This window comes from Macrobrachium nipponense, chromosome 1 (assembly GCF_015104395.2).
Source record: "Macrobrachium nipponense isolate FS-2020 chromosome 1, ASM1510439v2, whole genome shotgun sequence".
Lineage (NCBI taxonomy): Eukaryota > Metazoa > Arthropoda > Malacostraca > Decapoda > Palaemonidae > Macrobrachium > Macrobrachium nipponense.
Genome location: NC_087200.1, coordinates 181,967,392 through 181,973,391, shown reverse-complemented (window position 1 = coordinate 181,973,391; position 6,000 = coordinate 181,967,392).

Here is a 6,000-nt window from a genome sequence, read left to right as displayed (position 1 = left end):
AATTGGAGAGGAAGGCCTCAGGTAACACAAACAAGATCAGGAATACCAGATGGTTAATTATCAAAAGGGAAAAAAGGGTTAAAATTAAAAGGGATAATCCAGGATTATCGGATATCACACGGTCACAAACTTAAAAACAGATTCTGACCCTAACCGAAATTACAGTATCTTTACAGTCCAAAACTTGTAAAAACTGAATATATAATTTTGTTGCTTATATTTATCTACAACTTTTTTCATTATGAAAGCATCAAGTCTAAATAAACCAAGACTTAAATTTAGAACATTTCTATTATTTGATTTGATAAAACAAGATTCAATGATATTCCTTTAACTGTGTCATTACATGGGACTAAGGCTCTTGCTTGACTCCAGTTAATAGGATGGTCTAAATCTCTCATATGTACAAATAATGCATTCGATATTTGCCCAGTTCTCACAGAATATTGATGTTGCTTGAGACGCTGTGAAAGAGATTTGCCGGTCTGTCCGTAATAGACTTTGCAAGGAATTTCGAATTTCATATATGCAGCCTGGAAGATCTTTAGGAGAATTTTTGATTACTAAACTCTTGACATTAATATTACTGAAAACAACATTTATGTTAAAAAGCTTTAAAATTCTAGGAATATCTAAAAACCTTTCATCATGAGGTAATTTTAGAATGTTATGCTTACTAAATTCAAGTTTGTCATTAGTTGAATAAAATGTTTTTCTAGCTCTTTTCCATGCCACATCTACAAAAGTCCTTGGGTATTTAAGTTCAATGCAATATCATAAATAGTTTTAATTTCAGCGTCAATAAACGCGGGCTACAGACACGTAAAGCCCTTAGGAACATCCCAGAAAAAACAGAGAATTTTACATTTTGATGGTGATTGGAGTAGTAATGAACAAAAGGGGCAATATTAGTTGATTTTCGAAAGACTGAAAAGGTGAAATTTCTATCATTTCTATGGACAGTTACATCAAGAAAATTCAAATTACAATTTCTTTCTTCCTCTACAGTAAATTTTATAGAAGGGACTAAATTATTGAGATTATTAAGGAATTCCTGGAGGTTTTTGTGAACTGGCCAAATACAGAAGATATCATCCACGTACCTAAACCAAACCAAAGACTTTTTGGGGCAAAAATTCTTGGTAAGAGTTTTGTCTCAAAAAATTCCATGTAAATATTGCTAAGGACAGGAGATAAGGGATTACCCATAGCCATGCCAAACTTTTTGTACAAAAAATTCCCCATTGAAACAAAACTTTACTATCTTTGATACATAACCTTATGAGACTAATGAGATTTGCTACACTTAAGGGAATGTCATGACGCTCTAATCCTCTTCCAAATATTCAAGTAAGTCATCTACAGGCACTTTTGTAATAAAGAGACAACATCAAAAACTAACCATATTAAAATCATAATTCAAATTTAAACTATTCAATTTGTTTATAAAATCAACCACACGCAACTTCTACGCCTTTTCTTTGAATTTTCCGAGCCTTGTTCTATTGTGACATCCTTCTGTAATGCTCTTATCATCGCTCACAAACTGAAACTCCGACTCAACTTCTACGGAAGTGCATTTGAACGAGCAAGTGATGCCCAAGTCGATTTTACCAGTGAGAATTCTTCGCCTAGCAGAGCGGCCTTTCGACGAGTTTCAACGCATCATACTTCAGAAACACATCGACATCACAAAAGTGGAAGTAGATGATGCGTTCCGTACACTTAGAAGCAGACGGTATAGCTTTAATCAGACGGTTCCTGTCGATTGGAAGAATCGGATGCTGGATTATTGCTACGGAAAATTGAGAAAGTGCTGCAACCGTCTTGAAAGGAAGCTCCAAGTCAAGCTGAAAAATCTTATTGCTGAAATAGCGACTGGACTAAGCATGCCAACGTGGACTTCATGATTATTTATCTGACAAACCAGTGGATAGTGCTACGACAGCGGCTTTGGGATATGGGTTAAGCTTTGGTGTATTAATGGTAACCTGGACTGTGTCGACATCTCAAAATCCTTTTGTTATTTAGAAAAATTTAATCAAAAACCTATGCCCTGATGATATCAATATTTGTAAAGGTATTGTGTATGGTGCTATGAGTAAACCTTCTCCCCCTAATGTACCCGTGAGATTTCTCCAGGCTTTAAGAAAATTAAAGAAGACGAAACAGTGAAGGTGACAAAAGCAGACAAATCTAATGCAGTGGTAATAATGAATAAAAATTACTATATAAGTAAAATAATGACATTGCTAAATGACACTGATACTTATAACGAAACTGAGGTCTGACCCTACACAGACAGTTAACTCCCATTTTAATAAACAAATTAAATCCATTTTGAAGGGCTTGGACCATTTAATTAAATAGTTTACACCGCAATGCGCCTCCCTACCTTACATGTATGGTTTAGTCAAGACACATAAATCAATAACCCTATCAGACCAATCATTAGTTCAGTGGGCTCAGTTACGTATAATTTATCTAAATGGCTTGTATAAATTCTTACTCCTTTGGTAGGAAATATTTCTAACACGAATGTTAACAAAAACAATGTTGATTTTATAAACAAATTGAATAGTTTAAATTTGAATTATGATTTTAATATGGTTAGTTTTTGATGTTGTCTCTTTATTTACAAAAGTGCCTGTAGATGACTTACTTGAATATTTGGAAGAGGAATTAGAGCGTCATGACATTCCTTAAGTGTAGCAAATCTCATTAGTCTCATAAGGTTATGTATCAAAGATAGTAAATTTGTTTCAATGGGGAATTTTTTGTACAAAAGTTTGGCATGGCTATGGGTAATCCCTTATCTCCTGTCCTTAGCAATATTTACATGGAATTTTTGAGACAAAACTCTTACCAAGAATTTTGCCCCAAAAAGTCATTTGGTTTAGGTACGTGGATGATATCTTCTGTATTTGGCCAGTTCACAAAAACCTCCAGGAATTCCTTAATAATCTCAATAATTTAGTCCCTTCTATAAAATTTACTGTAGAGGAAGAAAGAAATTGTAATTTGAATTTTCTTGATGTAACTGTCCAAAGAAATGATAGAAATTTCACCTTTTCAGTCTTTCGAAAATCAAACTAATATTGCCTCCTTTGTTCATTACTACTCCAATCACCTCAAAATGTTAAATTCTCTGTTTTTTCTGGGATGTTCCTAAGGGCTTTACGTGTCTGTAGCCCGCAGTTTATTGACGCTGAAATTCAAAACTATTTATGATATTGCATTGAAACTTAAATACCCAAGGACTTTTGTAGATGTGGCATGGAAAAGAGCTAGAAAAACATTTATTCAACTAATGACAAACTGAATTAGTAAGCATAAACATTCTAAAATTACCTCATGATGAAAGGTTTTTAGATATTCCTATCGAATTTTAAAGCTTTTAACATAAATGTTGTTTTCAGTAATATTAATGTCAAGAGTTTAGTAATCAAAAATTCTCCTAAAGATCTTCCAGGCTGCATATATGAAATTCTTGCAAAAAGTGTGATAAAGTCTATTACGGACAGGACCGGCAAATCTCTTTCACAGCGTCTCAAGCAACATCAATATTCTGTGAGAACTGGGCAAATATCGAATGCATTATTGTACATATGAGAGATTTAGACCATCCTATTAAACTGGAGTCAAGCAAGAGCCTTAGTCCCATGTAATGACACAGTTAAAAGGAATATCATTGAATCTTGTTTTATCAAATCAAATAATAGAAATGTTCTAAATTTAAGTCTTGGTTATTTTAGACTTGATGCTTTCATAATGAAAAAGTTGTAGATAAATATAAGCAACAAAATTAATATATTCAGTTTTTACAAGTTTTGGACTGTAAAGATACTTTGTAATTTCGGTTAGGGTCAGAATCGTTTAAGTTGTGACGTGTGATATCCGATAATCCTGGATTATCCCTTTTAATTTTTACCCTTTTGATAATTAACCATCTGGTATTCCTGATCTTGTTTGTACCTGAGGCTTTCCTCTCCAATTGTACTTTAGTAGCTCCTTGACGATGTCTGAATAAAGACGAAAGCGCTTGGATTTCTGACTATATTTCCGTGGTATTCGCTTATTATGAAGTCACGTGCATCTACTGTGATTTTTTAAGCATATATATATATATATATATATATATATATATATATATATATATATTATATATATCTTAAAAGGGTGTGGTAATGAATTGCTATCTCAGCTTTTTTCTGGTTAGTGACAGGGTTCTTAGTGACAAGCGCTAGGCTCCTTAAAGAATGCTGAAATGAGAAACAGCCAGGAATGATGACCAATGCAATCTGAGGTCGGCATCACCTCAGTGATCACATGCTTTGGGACATGCGGCACCCATCGTTGCTAGGCACTCCGCAAGGCGTGTCTGCATGTGTGTTCGTAGCGTATGATATATGGGCTTGATGATAGGTGATGAAAAGAAGAGAGGACACTCTTTGACTGCTTGTGTCAGTGTGCAGAACACACCTGGAAGAGGTTTGAGAAGGCCCATCGAATAAGGTAACATAAGATAAGACTTTAAAAAAGTTAACCTTTGAAGTGAAAAGAGAAAGAGAAGTGTGTGCGTACACATTCATTTTGATTAACTTTTCACATGTCAAGTTGTGAATTAAGTATGGTCTCTTTATTTCAGATGGGTTCTATGGTCGCCATATAAGAGAATGGGTTCTCTGAGACTTACTTACTATTAAAAATGATGTAGTTAATCAGACAGTGAGATTTATGGGGGTACTTACTTAAACCTGGTTCAGGAGAGGAAAATGACAGTTTACGGTTTTTTTAGGGGGGTCAGACTTTATTCATTTAATTCCACTTTAATGTATTCATTTTGTTCCATGTTAATGTTAGCTAGTTTGGGAAATAAAAAGTATATTTTTGTATCTACGAGGGTTTATTAGCCATAGTCTTCCATTTCAGTTTAGCCACAGATCAAGGGTAGGCATGTTCTTGTTAGCAGTTTCGCTCATTTGTCCTAAAACGAGTATCATATATATATATATATATATATATTATATATATATATATATATATATATATATATATATATATATATTATATATATATATATATATATATTTATATATATATATATATAATATATATATATATTAGGGCTGTTTGCCTTGTATAATAAGGCGCCCTATGAGGTAATGTTAGACTTGCGATAATCTTATGCTAAGTTGGTTGGTTATGCACTTCCATACTCATTGGAGTGTCTTTGGGGTTTGCTGATAACTTACGAAGTGGTTATGACGACGATGTGTTAAACTCATGATGATATCTTTTCTGATGTGAGGTTTCTAGTAGAAAACACGAAGTATAAAAATACGTCTATTCCTTCTGAGATTACATAATGAATATCAGATAGGGTTGTACAGGTCTGCCAATGACGATGGCTTGATCGCTTCTGCCCACGATGATGGATAATTCCACTCTGTTCTGACTACCATCTCCGTTACAAGTCATAAAGGAAGCAGACCAGTAGCTCGAACATACGAACATACAATCAGATGACATAGTTACTAATCACGTAGGCCGCTTGAGCTATTGGTCACGGTGTTTGTCTCAAGCAGGAAACTTGGACTAAAGTTTATAAACAAATGAATGACTACAGGTGACGGCATGTATCTTAGCCTACTTTATAGTATACGTCATCTTTATCGTCTCTGGTCTGATCACATTCCTGCAAGCAATCTGGTTTGACCTCTTTAGTTTTAGTTTTTATATATATATATATATATGGAATAACATTCCATATTTTTGTTATGTAATACTTACATAAAAGCTCGGTCAGCTACAAAACCAAACCACTGAATATACTCAAGCTTAACTTGCATTTGAATTATATGGAGTGTGACACACACTATGTGAATATATATAGATATATAGAAAATACTTATAAGTAAAAAAAATTTCATGATGTACACAAATACAGATTCAAGTAATAAGATATAAGACACAATATGCATATGATGGTATTCGTAA